Source organism: Sphaerodactylus townsendi, linkage group LG05 (assembly GCF_021028975.2).
Source record: "Sphaerodactylus townsendi isolate TG3544 linkage group LG05, MPM_Stown_v2.3, whole genome shotgun sequence".
Classification (NCBI taxonomy): domain Eukaryota; kingdom Metazoa; phylum Chordata; class Lepidosauria; order Squamata; family Sphaerodactylidae; genus Sphaerodactylus; species Sphaerodactylus townsendi.
Window position 1 is genome coordinate 45,084,273 of NC_059429.1, and position 16,571 is coordinate 45,100,843.

The 16,571-nt window shown below is 42.3% G+C and overlaps 1 protein-coding gene across 1 annotated transcript in view; it reads right to left on the reverse strand.

Annotated features, from left to right (window-relative positions):
- Nucleotides 1-14,548, reverse strand: part of LRRC8D (leucine rich repeat containing 8 VRAC subunit D) — an 87,320-nt gene extending 72,772 nt beyond the window's left edge. The window contains exon 1 of the mRNA XM_048497337.1: nucleotides 14,404-14,548. The gene's annotated coding sequence lies outside the window, so the exon portion shown is untranslated. The remainder of the gene's footprint in view (nucleotides 1-14,403) is intronic.
- Nucleotides 14,549-16,571: the final 2,023 nt, after the last annotated feature.

A 16,571-nucleotide genomic window follows, 5' to 3' on the forward strand; every position in this document is an offset into this window, starting at 1 on the left:
GAGCCCTGTCTCCTACTGGATCAGAATTCTTTGTCAATACAATCTACTCCTCAGAACCCTGTCCAAACTTTAGGGACTAAACATCCCCTTGGATCAGGGCTAGAATATTATTTCTGGTAGAGGCATAGTAGAAAGAACAGATTAGTAAACATGGTAACAAGAAAGAATGTTTTATAGTTAATGAGCAATGCCTAAGGATTCTAAAACCATAAGAAATTCCAACATCAGCTCACCACACAGCTAGATGGAGAAATGACCAAGCAACACATGTAATCAAGAAAAAGGAAGAACTATGGTACTTGAAACAAGTCTCTTCCAGGACATATTTCAAAGGAAGGAGCAGAAACAACGTCTGGAGACAAAGTAGACCCATCAGGATAATCATGACTTTGGGTGGGGGTAGGGAGCCCAGAAATCCACATGATCATTTATCCAGAGCAAAACAATGCGCAACAGACACCCACTCAGCCTGATTATAACACCAAGGCAGGAAAACCACTCAATCTATTTTTCCCACCTTTCCACTTCAGGGACTGAGGTGACTCAAAAATATGGTAGCGTGAAATAAGTAGCCATTTCCCCTCAGCCCTGATATCACACACCAGAAGGCCAAGAGATGCCCCTTGACTTTTTTATTTTTCTTTCCTTCCCAGACACTCCCCACACTAGGCACACCAAAATAAATATACTGAGTCAGAAGTAAGCAAGAACACAGATGTATTTTACAGGCAGAGGAGATGGTTAAAAGGTAGATATTTAAATTTGGGCATGGATGGCTGAGTCAAACAAGACAAGACACAAGAGAAATGTATTTATGCTACACACAAGAGAGTTTGGCACAGAGACTTACAATTTGGGGTTTCTTTAGCACACCATTTAAGATTACTTCATTCAGTATAGCTGAGATGTTGTTTCATGTGATGCTTCACAGAATGTACAGTTCCTTTGCTTAGATCAGGGGTAGGGAACCTGCGGCTCTCCAGATGTTCAGGAACTACAATTCCCATCAGCCTCTGTCAGCATGGCCAATTGGCCATGCTGGTAGGGGCTGATGGGAATTGTAGTTCCTGAACATCTGGAGAGCCACAGGTTCTCTACCCCTGGCTTAGATGTTCTGGCTTATGGCTATTTACATACAGAGTACCAACATAGGCTAGGTACATTCACTCAGTACCTCACATACAGCCTTCCAAGTTAGGTAAAATCCTTAAAACATAAACTCTTACTGAGGTAAACTGAAAAGCAAATCCTACACCCTAGACAAACTGATATACTAGAACTCTCCTCTCTTTTGGAGAATTTCTTATCCAGGTCTATAAGCCTTCACCTGGCCCTTCAATAAACCCCACCAGTATACAGTGTCTGTGTATGACTGCTTAAACTCAGCAGTCCAGCTGACACCAATAAAATCAGACAATCTCTCTGGGTTGATCTACTTCCCTCAGAGTTCAGTTTTCTCTCAGTTAGACTTAGCAGATGTTAACAGCAGGAACGATTTCAACCAAAAGCCCTCTAGAATGTCTGACAGGGAGATATCCTCCTCTTCCCTCTGCATCACACTGGTACTTGCCCAATCAGAGAGAAGGAGGCCACTGCCTCAGATTTGCTCCACTTTCAAGGTAAACAGTAAGTTTGCTTTGTCAGAATTGCATTTGAAAAATACATTTTCAAAATTATGCATTACATTATTACTCAAGTAATGAATTTATTTGTTTTAGATTAATAGTCTTTAGATTTGTAATTAAATGTAACAAAACTATAATATTTAAGAAGATTAGGAACCTAGCAGGAAGTCATATTTATTTTAAAATAGGGAAACGTGGTGTGTGTGTACTGTTTTCTTTCTTCGTTTTGCTTTTCTCTTTTCCCCCTGATTGTTTTCTTTCTGTTTTTCTTTTCTTTTTATTTGTTCATGATAATTATACCTTTAATAGAAAATTGAATTTTAAAAAACAAAAAATAATAAAATTACATTTTCTTTGCAATTTTTCAGTCTACAAATAATGGTATTTTTAAAGAAAAACACACAATTAAAAATATATTTGAAAAATGTCTCAAATCAACAAACTCAGTCTTTTCAAAAAAGATCCGGTTTAATTAAATAAGAATATTCAGCTTAACATCTTGAATTTTTCATGGGAAAGGTACCAAGACAGTGTTAATAGTGTTCCTAAAAATGGGGAAAATGTCAAAATAATGGCACTGGGAATAAAAAGTTTCACTGAAGCTTGGTTTAAATGAAATCAGAGTTTTCACAAGTTTTTCATCTTATCAAATGATCCCCAGTAGAGTTTTAAAAATTTTATGCATATTTGAAAGAGACAAATATATCTGAAAAAGTACTATGACGTATTTAACCATGCTCTGAGTGTTATCTCGCTCTGCTAGAAGGGAAAAAGCTTTTCTTGTGCCAAGAACAACTGATGTGATTTGCCATTTTCTGCCGTTTCCTACAAATATAACTGTTTGAAAAAGCAATAAGTACTATATAATTTGTGAGCAGCTGAACTGTGGAATCAATGGAGCTTTCACTGGAAAGTAAATATGACAGCAACCCTGACTACAAACAAGACCTACCTACCCTTCTGCACCCCAATCCTCGCTATAGCAAAGTCATTCCAAGGAATGGATAGGAAGGCAAAATGTTAAGATGTCAAAACCCGGGGGGCGTGAGGGGCAAAAAACTCAGGAAGATACAAGTGATGTTAAGCAGAAAGTTTCCCAGAACATTATCCAATGCTACATTTTTCTTTAGAAAATTTTCTGCCCTACATATATAAAACTGTCACTGTTTACAGTCACCAAATCTGTTAGATGGGTTATAGGTTGTTTGAATTTTAAGTTATTCTGCCCTTCACTAGATTTCGTTTTAGGGTGCTGCACAACACAATCCACAAGCTGCCATGGCTTGGGATGGCTGCACTGCTGTGCTGCTCCCCCGCCTCCAGAGGGCTTTCAGGCAGTACAGGGTTGCAGCAAAATGGAAAAAAAACCCTCCTCCTAAAAAGCTCTCCATAAGGCTCAATGGAATTACTGCATCCCCAGGCACACCCTGGGAAAATGAATCTCCAGGAGAGGGCAAATGCATCTGCGCAGCCCTGTGCTGCATCTAACAGTTGATTCACCTCCCTGCCTCTGGATTGAGCCATAAATTTATTGTTATCTTGATTTTATCAGAAATTAAATGTTGTAAATAACTCTAAATATATTGTAGCAGGAGAGAGCAGTCTATTCATTCAATAAATAAATAAATGTATAGGGTTGCCAACATTGACTTAGGAAATTCCCAGAGATTTCAGGACTGAGACTGGGGAGGGTGAAATATAATGTCATGGAGCAGTGGTGGCAAACCTTTGGCACTCCAGATGTTATGAACTACAATTCCCATCAGCCCCTTCCAGCATGGCCAATTGGCCATGCTGACAGAGGTTGATGGGAATTGTAGTTCCTGAACATCTGGAGAGCCGCAGGTTCCCTACCCCTGTACTAGACTGACATTCTACCTGATCCAGCAGCTAATGATACACCCAATAACCCTGGGATCCTGGCTTATGTAATACAAACAATGTGTTTGACAGTCTAACCTCTCTAGCAATGTCAGTGAAAGCATTAGGTATCCTGCACATGTCAAAGTGGTACCAGACCTCTTCTTTTGACTGAGAAAAATCTAGACAGAAACTCAAGAGAACTATTAATTCTGAGAATACACGAGGAATCTGACTGCAGCTCTATGTAATTTCCAGTGTCCTAACAGACACTTTTGCTACTAAAAGGAGCACCTTCTGAAGGATGAAATAGGGTCAAAGGCAGAGCTCATCCATCTTGGAAAACTAGGGCAAAAACCTAGAGTGGGAAACATATGGGGCAAATAAAATAGCACCTTTCCTGAAGCATCTAACATGCTGACAGCAAGAAACTGACAATTTCCGTGATATCCCACCCAGCCAAAGTACTGTGCAGAGCTGAACCTTTATAATGCATTATGATGGAAGGAAGAGGGCAATAGCTGCTCTTGTGGCAACATTTTTTGGGGTGGGGAGGGAGGGGTTGGTGTGCTTGTTCTTTCCTGACTGGGCCCTTTACTTTCTTAAATATACAGATTTGCTTCCCATTAAATTTAATTTGGCATTCCGAAAAAGGCTTGGCAGGCCACGTACCTACAGGCCTCATGGTCCTTCAAAAATCTTCAAAGGGCAGAGCACATACTTTTTGAGATCAGTAGTTAAAAATTGGCCATGCTGGCAGGGGCTGATGGGAATTGTAGTTCATAACATCTGGAGTGCCAAAGGTTCGCCACCACGGCCATAGAGTCTATGTCATGGCCAGCCCTCTGCACCCCACCCCGACACTTAGTCTGACAGTAAGGGGACGTTGCATGGATATGAGAGTGAGAGCAGCCCTCTGCACTTGACCTCTCCACTGAATGGGGAGACATAATCCAGGTTTGAAAAGAACACAGAAGCAGTTCTGGCGGAAAGCTACAGAAGCTAGGACGCGGTGACAGCTGTCAGTAGAGCAGTGTCAGGCCACCTAGATCAGCGGCCGAGCAGACATACCATCTTGACCCAGAAGCATCACCCAGTGATGAAAGCTCTATGTCAGGACTGTCTTATAGCCGCCCTGGTGATTCTGTCCTCCCTCAGAGCACACCATCAGCACCTAGGGCAGTAGGTAGTAGAATCTATCATTAAAGATAAAATTATTAAACATGTAGAAAAGCAAGACATGCTGAGGAAGAGTCAGCATGGCTTTTGCAGAGGCAAGTCCTGTCTTACAAACTTACTAGAGTTCTTTAAGGGTGTAAACAGGCATGTAGATAAGGGGGAACCAGTGGACATTGTCTACTTGGATTTCCAAAAGGCTTTTGACAAAGTTCCTCACCAGAGACTGTTGAGAAAACTCAGCAATGAAGGAATAAGAGGGGAAGTCCTCCTATGGATTAAAAACTGGTTGAGGAACAGGAAACAAAGGGTGGCTATAAATGGGAAGTTCTCACAATGGAGAGATGTCGGGAGTGGTGTCCCCCAAGGATCCATTTTGGGACCAGTGCTCTTTAACCTATTCATAAATGACCTGGAAGTAGGGGTGGGTAGCGTGGTGGCCAAGTTTGCAGATGATACCAAATTATGTAGAGTGGTGAGAACCACAAAGGATTGAGAAGAGCTCCAAGCGGACCTTGATAAATTAGGTGAGGGGGCTAAGAAATAGCAAATGCAATTCAATGTAGCAAAATGCAAAGTGATGCACATAGGGGCAAAAAATCCAAACTTCACATACATGCTACAAGGGTCAGTGCTATCAGTCACAGACCAGGAAAGGGATTTGGGCGTCTTAGTTGATAGTTCCATGGGAATGTCAACTCAATGCATGGCAGCTGTGAAAAAGGCAAACTCTATGCTGGGGATAATTAGGAAAGGAGTTGATAATAAAACTGCAAGGATTGTCCTGCCCTTATATATAGCCGTAGTGCGACCGCACTTGGAGTACTGTGTTCAGTTCTGGTCGCCACATCTCAAAAAGGATATTGAAGAGATAGAAAAAGTGCAGAGAAGGGCAACGAGGATGATTGAAGGATTGGAGCACCTTCCTTATGAGGAGAGGCTGCAGCATTTGGGGCTCTTTAGTTTGGAGAGGAGACGTCTGAGGGGGGATATGATTGAAGTCTATAAAATTATGCATGGGATAGAAAATGTTGACAGAGAGAAATTTTTCTCTCTTTCTCACAATACTAGAACCAGGGGGCATTCATTGAAAATGCTGGGGGGAAGATTTAGGACTAATAAAAGGAAACACTTCTGGAATATGCTGCCACAGGAGGTGGTGATGGCCACTAACCTGGATAGCTTTAAAAAGGGCTTGGACAGATTTATGGAGGAGAAGTCGATCTATGGCTACCAATTTTGATCTTCCTTGATCTCAGATTGCAAATGCCTTAGCAGACCAGGTGCTCAGGAGCAGGAGCAGCAGAAGGCCATTGCTTTCACATCCTGCATGTGAGCTCCCAAAGGTACCTGTTGGACCACTGCGAGTAGCAGAGTGCTGGACTAGATGGACTCTGGTCTGATCCAGCAGGCTAGTTCTTATGTTCTTATGTTCTAGTGATGGCAAACCTATGGCACAAGTGCAAGAGGTGGCATTCAGAGCCCTCTCTGTGGGCACGCGTGCACAGAGTTCATCATGTGTGGGGGTGTGGAAAATCACCCCCATATACTTCTAGGCTGGCCTGCGCCACTGGGCACAACACCCCGCAACGAGAAGGGAGGATTTGGCTGACAGGCCTGGTGCCTGTGCTGCAGGGTGGCTGATGCCTGAGAGGGGGCAGAGGAGGCGGTGATGCTAGAGAGATGCAGAGTGGTGCGCGTGGGACTTGCTGGAGGCTAGAGCAGGCTGGCCCCTGCTCGAGCAGGTGGGGCAGAGGCAGAGGGGTGGGGTGGGGTAGAGGTGCTGGAGCAACACAGGGCAGAGCGGCAGGTGCACGCAGGACTAAAACCTCAGTATTCAGGTTAAATTGCCATGTTGGCACTTTGCGATAAATAAGTGGGTTTGGGGTTGCAATTTGGGCACTCGGTCTTGAAAAGGTTTGCCATCACTGACCTAGGGCAAGCCTCCCCCACTCCAGCCCACCTTCCTTTTTGGAGCAACACTGCCACAGACTTTGCTCCAATCTGGTCGAGTGCCAAAAGGTGGCCAGAACATCAGATCATTGCCAAAAAACAAAAACAAAAAAACACCCTGCTTTCATTTAACTACCTAGTTTCAATCTGGCAAAATGATAGGCAACCTACTTGGTTAGAGAGAGCCAACAAAAACACTCATTGCAACCACTAGGCATTCATTACAACTATAAAATCTAATCACCATTAAATACAAAGCTAGAAGACAGACATTAATGGCTAACAGTAAGTGTGGCCCATTAGAAGAATTTCCATTTCCAGAATGGGTCTTATAAAATACAAACAATATGTTGCTATTAAATAATGTTGCTATTACATAATGTACAGTACCTTTTTTTAGAAAGCATGCTTACCACAGCTCTTATTCCTGTAAAATATTCTGGATTAAAAAGGCAAGATGAAAACATATAAATGATAAACTATTTGGCACAAAAATTTGCCTTCAGTTCACTTACATGAACAGGGTACCTGAACAGTAACAATACCACAAGCAGACAGAATACTAGGAAAGAGTATAATAGTAGAATGTGTGGTAATATGGATTCAGAACAAGGCAGACTAGTCTGATTGTATTGTTCTAACTTATCTGGCAAGTTAGATTGTCTGTTACAAATGTTTGAATTATTTGGCACTAACACAGAGATGGGAGGAACTGATCTAGAAACCATCTAAACTGGTAGAATTATACTTAGATCGAATAGTGGTCTTTCCTCAGAAAAAAATGTTGGCCAATGGCTTTTCTGTAATGCTTCTGTTTTAATAACAGCAAACCTCCCCTCCCATTGTGCCACAGCAGTGAAAAAGGCAAACTCGACACTGGTGCTCATAAAGAAAGGAATTGAAAAGAGACCAGTATTATAATACCCCTGAATAGACCCATGGTTTTGCCTCATTTGAAATACCATGTACAGTTCTAGTCACCATACCTCTAAGGACACTGCAGAGCAGGAGGGGGTACAGAAGAGGGAAACCAATATTATCAGGGGGTTGGAGTACCTTGCTTTTGGGGGAAGGTTTAAACGTCTTGGACTTTTCAGTTTAGAAAAGAAACAATTACAGGGCAACATTACATAGCTTTATATTTTGGGTTGAGAGAGTAGAAAGAGAAAGCATCCTCTCCCAAAATATATAAGAACATAAGAGCAAGCCAGCTGGATCAGACCAGAGTCTATCTAGTCCAGCTCTCTGCTACTCGCAGTGGCCCACCAGGTGCCTTTGGGAGCTCACATGCAGGATGTGAAAGCAATGGCCTTCTGCGGCTGTTGCTCCCGAGCACCTGGACTGTTAAGGCATTTGCAATCTCAAATCAAAGAGGATCAAGATTGGTAGCCATAAATCGACTTCTCCTCCATAAATACGAGACTTAAATGGTATCCAATGAAGCTAAGGGGCAGCAAATTCAGGAAATATGAAATACTTCTTTTTAAAATCAAATTAATTTATTTAAAATTAAAAAGCAAACCAAATTTAACAAACAACCCACTAAAAGAAATAACTATACAAGTAGATATAAAATGTGGAATTTGCTACTAGAGGATAAAGGGATAGTCACAGGCATACACACCTTTGAAAGGTGATTAGTCAGATTCATGGAGGATAGGTCTATGCCATGGTGACTAAAGGGAACCTCCACATTTAGAGTAAGTAAACCTCCGAACAAGTGCCGGGGGCAACACTGGGGAAGGCCTCAGTCTCCATGCCCTACTGTTGGTCCTCCTCAGTAACTGGCTGACTACTGTGTAAGACAAGATGGCTTTGCCTCATAAAACAGTTGGGTATAGTTGTGAGAGAACAGAATCAAATTGCTTTGCTGTGGTGCTTGCCATTTCATAAAGAAAACCAATTAAGTCTAGACATGTAGTCTCATGTACCCAATACTCCAAAAGCAAACAGTACAATCATTGTTGACTAGAACTATAATGTTCAAGTAGCCATGTGCCACAAAACATTTTACCTTTAGTAAGGATCACATTTTCCCCAAATAAAAAAATATTCTGAGGTTTCAGTAATGGAAAAAATGAAAGTATCTTCACAACAGTAGCACACCCATGAGAAATGAACAACCATTTAAAGTGCGACAAAGTGATTATGGCATGGCAAATTGACAGTACAGAACAACTTCTCCCAGGCTCGCATCTTACAATTTTCATGGTTTTTAAAGAAACGATAAGGCTTACATCCCAGTGCCATTTCGTTGACACAGCAATATAATGGTTTTTCCATTCTTCTTCCCATAGAACTGTTCCTTTCCATAATTCTTTCAACAGAACAGTTTTTCTGCTTGCATCTCCCCACGCTGGTCCGTCAGGTCCCACAGATCTGCAGGAGCGCAATTTTGCAGAGGGGAGAGTGAAGAAGTCGTCTTTCATCAGAGCAACTCCACTCATGCTGTCTAGAATCCAAACCTGTTTGCTTGCTTGTTTTGCACAGGACTGAAGTTCTTCATTCATGACTGGACTTACCTTTGCTCAGTTTTCTGTCATACATAATCTTGTCTCCTTTCTATCTTGTTTCTCCTCCATAAAATTAGTAATTTTAGCAGCAACATGCAAGAACACTAGGCAGAAAAGACAAGTAATAGCTAAGCTATTTTATGACTGCCTTTCCATTTGCAATGGGGAAATCGCACCGTCATTATTGGAGAATGGGGTTGGTATCTAAATACATTTGAGCCACATATGTCCTTATTTCAATACCAATATTCAATATTCCTGGGCAAGAGTAAAATGCCTGTTCATTACTATATAGAAATAATAGACACCTTACCTGCCTGGTATTGGAGATGAATTTCTAGATTTGAATTACCTGAAGGCAGGTGAAGCTCTTTCCAATTTTTACAATTAAAGCATTGTTGTTGTTTTTCAATTTATAACCTCATTTGGGCATGTCAGAGGGGAAGAAATGGAATAAGGGATAATTGAATAATTATTGTGGTCTACGGTAAAGACTAATTGATTGCAAGGGAATAAACAACCTCAAAAATTAAAAGAGCGGAAAAGAAGGGAAGAGGAGGGAAATCAGCTAAATAAAAACCACCTCTGTTCTCAACCGTAGGCCTGATAGAATATCCATGTTCCCTTTTCCTACTGCCCCATCTTTCCTAACAGTTTTGAACCCTAACCCACAAAGCATCTCAGAATCACAGAAACAAATCATGTATCTTTGGCAAATCATGTATCTTTGGAGAATTGATGGCATACCATACTATGAATCTGAAACAGCTTCATAAAGCCTAAAAGCATGATTTAACACTTTGTGTGTTGTAAATAAGCATTTTGTGGTGCTATAGCTTAACACTCCTGTGCAATACCTAATTCTTTTAAGTGTCAAAAAATTAAGGAATCACCAGCGAAGTGTTGTGTGTGAGAATGCATAAACTGCCATCAAGTCTCAGCCAACTTATGGCAACCAAGTAAGGTTTTCCAGGCAAGAGATGTTTGGAGGTGGTTTGCCATTGCCTTCGTCTGTCTGTATAGTGACACTGGTATTCTTTTGTGGTCTCCAGTCCAAATACTAACCAGGGCCTGCTTAGCTTCTGAAACCTGGTTAACCTGGGACATCCAGGTCAGGGGAGCAAAGCATTATCTACAGTGAAGAAAGCCTGGCCCTTGCTTTTTTTATTCCACATAAAGGACAACAGCGTTCTGGTTTGTTTAGAATGAAAAATTTCCACTACATTTACGTTGGTCTTTAAAGCCTTCTCAAACTTATCAGAAGCTAGGTGAAACATTACTACTGTGAATAAAGGGGCTGTCATTTTTTTCTTCTTCATCCTCTGCTGTTTTTCCAAAAGTGCTTTGACAGCTGTCTGCTGCAGAGACTATAGATCTTCTTCCCAAACATTGCAAGTATAGTTCTGGTGACTATGAAAATCCCATACAAAATATTCCCACCTACATGTTTTCTTGTAATGTGTAAACTTTGGGACAGTCACAGTTTTCCCAGAACTCTCTCAGTCCCACACACCCCACAAGATGCCTGTTGTCAGGAAAGGAGGGGAGTGTGATTGTAAGCCACTTTGAGACTAAAAGTAGAGAAAAGTGGGGTATAAAAATTACTCTTCTTCTAGGCCTCCTTATGACAGCCTGTTAAGCACTGTACACATGAGATCAGATTAGCTTTCCTGATGAAATAATTATACTGGATACTTAATTAAATATTTCCATCAAGTTACAATAAACTGGAGTCCTCAGCCTTTTTGAGCCTGCTGACACAGAGTGATGAGTGCAGCCACAAAATGGCTGCTGCAATTCCATCAGGAGGCAGGGCCAGTCACAAAATGGCTGCTGCAGATCACTATCAATGACACAGTGAAAATTCTAGTTCTATAGTAGCAGCTGCTTGCCAAAACAGCATTTTAAAAAATCTGCACAGGCAATCAAATTTCCAATGGCTGATCAGAAACCTTGAGAGGCAAAAGTCCCAGTTCGTCATCCCACTTTCCAAAAACACTTGGCAGGCACGGAGGTAAGATGTTGGCAGGTACTACATTACAGACCCCTTCAATAAACTGTCAGAAGATAATACTCTCATTATCATTATCCCACATTTTAACAACAGCAAGCAGTTTAAAAATAATAATCCTTCAACAATGACAGCTCTTCCCCTTAGATTACCGTCCATACATTTAGTTGTGATCTCATGGAATTCAGTGAGACTTATTATCATATACAAACAATCAGACTGCAGAGTTTGCCGTTTCAATGGCAATAACATGAAAGCCAACAAGAAGAAGAAGAGTTTGGATTTATACCCCCCCTTTCTCTCCTGCAGGAGACTCAAAGGGGCTTACAATCTCCTTGCCCTTCCCCCCTCACAACAAACACCCTGTGAGGTAGGTGGGGCTGAGAGAGCTCCGAGAAGCTGTGACTAGCCCAAGGTCACCCAGCTGGCGTGTGTGGGAGTGTACAGGCTAATCTGAATTCCCCAGATAAGCCTCCACAGCTCAGGCAGCAGAGCTGGGAATCAAACCCGGTTCCTCCAGATTAGATACACGAGCTCTTAACCTCCTACGCCACTGCTGCTCCAGGAAACCTGGATCCCTCCATTTGAAGTTGACCTATATGCACCATATTTGATCCAAAGATCACTCTCCACAGATTCTTGTGCTCTCAGACCTTGTACTGGTTTCTTTTAAATCCTCAGGGACTGAAATGAGAGCAATGGAAGATAGACATGCTGGTGTCAATTGCAAGAATTGCCCTTTGTCCCCTGTGTAAACAGTTTGCAGTTCCAATCTGCCCCCAACACATTCTACTTTCTCTCCTCACTTGCTCTTGCCCAAGGCCATTCATAGGGGGAGGGGAAGGCTCAGTACAGTCAACTCATATCCAGCCTCACGCTTTTGATAAAGCACTGACTCAGCATTTCCTTCTCTCTCAGGCATCAGTCAGATATCCATGAAATGTTGTCATACTTCCCAATACTCTCTGAATCACTTTTCTAAAATGATCCCATTGCTCCCTAATCTAGGTCTCTAGGTAACCCAATGAATGGAGAGTATAGCTTCCTACTCAGAAATCCCCCCTTCTTCCTGCCTTACTGGGACTGCAAAAGAGTGTCATGACAAGATCTAACCAAAGTTAAAAATGAACGACTGTTGCCTCACTCACATTCAGACGATGAACAGATAGCCTTGCTGTTGTCCTGGAGAAGTGACCTCCTTGGTTTGTAAATACATACAGGGCTAGGAAAGACAAACTTTTGTAGTCACTATTGTCTGTTGTATTGTTTGTTGTAAACCACCCTGTACCCAGCTCCTGCCAGGAAAGTTGCAGGACATAAATCAAATAAACTGAACTGTGAAAACTGGGTGTGGTGGGTTTTCCGCGCTGTGTGGCCGTGGTCTGGAAACCCGGAAAACCCACCACAACCAGTTGAATCCGGCCGTGAAAGCCTTTGAGAATACATTGAACTGTGAAAGCCTGCTGTAATTCTACAGTATTTTCTACCATGCTTATACTGATGAGTCAACATCATACTTGTTTCCATTTCACAGATCTCTCAACAAACAGCATCAAAGGAATTTTAGACATACATTAACACAATTTGGCACCTGCCATATTTGCCACATTAAATGCACGTTACTAAATGTGTGCATTAACCTGTGAACACCATAATGTTCTCTCTATGAAGCACTGTATTTCTAAACATAGCGCCCAAACTTGGATGAGATGAGAAGGTAGATATTATTTAGCCAGAAACTCATAGTGAAGCTTCATCCTCTATTCTGCAGCTGGTGCAGTGCTACAGGGATAATAAATTGCCTTTATCTGCAAAGAGAGGTGGGGGTGGCAAAAAGGAAAGAGTGCTTCACTGGACTTTTAAGATAGTTCAAGAACACTTTAATAATCCTTTGCCAAGCTGCCAACAGCACACATAAGCCAATAAAAATCCACTGCTGTTGCTCTAGACACAAATTACTTCAGGAGGCAACATGAATTAACCAAGCAACACTTAATTCAAGGGGTTAGGGGAAAGATTTTGCATTTACTCTGGTGCAATTCCTAAATGGATTCCCTTGTTGACACCTGCATATCCATACAGCTGTATACTTCTATCTACTTGCAAAGTCATATTTTTTCCCAGTTCAATACTAACTCTTTCCAATCCATCCTATTTTTTAACATCTGCTGCAAAATTAGTTACCCTTTCTATTCACAACAGCAGCTGCTATTCTAAACAGTTACAGGTGTCTCTGAGGCAACATGCTGCTGGCAACATAAGAAAAGGAGAACAAAGGACTTTAGCAAAGGAATTTAATCTGAGGGCATTAACCTTCCTAACATATGGGACTTCACTAATGCTGGGTTATTCCGGTTCCTCCCCACCCCACCCACCAGCACCATCACACTGGGAAGAAGATGTTTCATTTCCATATAATGTGACAAAGGGTCTGAGTATTTCTCATCTATCAAAGTAATCTGCCTGAAACTGCTCGGTCACAAAATAAACACCGCATTAGCAGCCATTTGCATTTTTTAATTGATTATTAGAACATGGTGGGACACTTAGTAGGTTAGATCAGCTCTGGATTTGCTTCTCAAGTAAATATGTCAGAGATCATTGCTCTTTAATCCACCTACCGGATGTGTGCAGAAGAGAGATACTAACCATTTGTCTGAAAACACACCTAAAGAATTCCAAAGGTTTCAAGCTTTCTGAAAAATGAGAAATCCATTCAGTTATGCCAAGCAAAAATTAAATATGTAGAGAGTGATAAGGATGATCTTCTAAATATACCATACGTGTTAAAAAGCACATCTACAGGAGACACATGCTCAGAACATCTTTAATTAATCCTTTTCCTAAACTGCACAAATTATACTTTTAAAATAACTCCCACACACACACACATAATTGGAGATTAGAAAGTAAATGAGGATCTATAAGAATATGTATTTTATTTTCGTACTTGACTTGCAAGGAATGGGGGGAGGCTATCTGGGTTAAAGTCTGTTTTGAAACAACATCTTCTGCGCGGGAATTTCGGGTTATGTTATGATGCAGAAGAAGCACTCTGTACATTATCCGAGGCCCTACTTGTGTTTTCCACATATCTCACAGCCGAGCTCTGATTCTTAAACAGGAATGGGGGCCCTGAAGCTAGCAACCTTTCACGCTCCTCTCCTAGTAACGGAGGACCTGAGCGGCAGGCTCGATCTTGCAACCCCGTGACGCGCCAGTGCAGGGCGGATAGGCAAAGCCGCGTTGCCGCGCTCGTACGCACCTCAGTTTGCCGGGCCACCGGGTAAGGGACTCACTCTGGCAGCGAAGCCATGCCGGCGGCTCCGAACGCAGACTCAAACGCGTCTCTTTGGCCTGGACAGAACCAGCGGAGGAAGCCGAGCCTCCGCCGCCTCTCGCTCTCAGCCAGCTCCCCCAGCGCAGAGCACGGCTACTGGCCAGGCCCAGCCAATGGCACCGGCGGCGGAGCCCATGTGATCGCCGGCCTTCCCTCCCCCAGCGCCGAGGCTCAGGTGCAGCTGGAGGCAGGGGCGTCCTGGGCCTGTTTCGCCTCCTGGGGCATCCCGTGCGCCGCTTTACCCGGGCAAATTCGCCAGGAGCGCGCGGCGCTTTGGAACAGCCCCGTCTGTCTTGGTGTGGACAGACCGCCTCGCTGCGCAGACGAGTCCACGAGGGAGCCTTTAAATTAGAACCTGGCATGGAAGCGTTAAGCTACACAACATTTTACCTAATAATGCGACTGTATCTCTGTTGAATTATTTTTAAAACGTACGTGCTTGCACATATTTGCCCTTGTATGTCTACTGTGGTCTGGATAGCGCAGGCTGCCTGATTTTGTCTGATCTTAGAAGTTAAGCAGGGTCTGTCCTGGCTAGTACAGTGGAACCTCGGTTTTCGTTGGTAATCCATCTGAAAAGAATCGGTGAAAACCGAGGCAAACTTTTACGTAGGAATTAATGTAAATCCAATTAATCCGTTCTAGGCACTCCAAAAAACATACCAAAAACACATTTTTTGGTGAATAAGCATAGTGTTTAATGCTGAAAACAGTAACAAACAATAACACTAGGACCAGCTTCAGAGCCAGTGGACCAATGTCGCACCAGAAAGCTGTCCAAAGAGGTCTGTTTCTGACGCCTCTTTAAGATTTGTCTGAAATGGGGCAAGACATTGTCATTAAACAAGTTGCAGACACGACACGGCCTGCAACAGCTTTGTCCGGGTGATTTTTCTCAACAAACCCCTGCACCTTACTGCAAATCGATGAAAACCGAGACAAATTTTTCACTGAAAAAAATAGATGAAAACCGAAACCAATGAAAACCAAAGGCAATGAAAACCGAGGTTCCACTGTATTTGGGTTGGGAGACCTCCAAGGAATGCCAGGGTCATGATGACAGGCAGACCACTTCTGAACGTCTCTTGCCTTGAAAATCTCACCAGGGGTCAATATAACTCAGATGTGACTTGATGGCAAAGAAAAAAAGAGTGTGTGTGTGTGTGGGTGTGGGTGTGTGGGTGTTGTGTGGGTGTGTGGGTGTGTGGGTGTGTGTGTGTGTGTGTGTACACACACACACATATACACATATATAGATATGATATATATACACACACACATGTGTATATATATAGGCCCACTTTTAGGCCTTTTTCACACACTGCACTTACCCCCAAATTAAAGCTGTTTTCGGTGCCATCGTTTTCCTTGAAGTATGTCCACACTCACCTCCTCTGATTCTGAATACTGTTTCCAGGCTGGAATAACTTTTTCGCGTTTTTTCTCCTCATGCGCTCAAGTGATGCTGCATAGTTTTGCTGACTCGTAAAAAAAATGCCCCCCATGAAAAAAATTAAAACACATGAAATGACAACAATTAAGAGTGGGGTAAAGGATGTGAAAAATGGTGGAATAAGCGCAGAAGGGAAGGATGGGTGACTGCACAGGAGGGCAGTCACAGCATCCAGGCTTTTGGGCAGGAAAGGAAGATCATATCAGTATGATCACACTGCAAAGGGATTTATAACTCAAGAAACATTTAAAAGCAAAATAACATTGTGGATAAGTAAAAGTGTTTTCTTAAAACTACAAAAGTAAAGTGCTGCGGTTGGTTAAAGTCCAAAACGAAGGAAAAGTATGGAGTTCCATGGGAAAAAAACAGTGGGATGGATACGGGGCAATACACTTGTGCAGAAAGGGCCTTAATTAGACAATATATCCTTATCTGCATACAAAGATAGATAAACAACCAGTATAAGCCAGATAAGTGAGTACCCCAATGGATGTTAGAGGCACAAAGCCTGATTTAAACCATTGCTAGTTGTTCCTACTTATTTAGATACTCTTGAGAAGTCAGAGGTTGTATACATGACCCCCTGTCCCCTTTTGCTCCTGTAACAACTCAGTGAGGTGAGTTACAGTGAGACAAAATG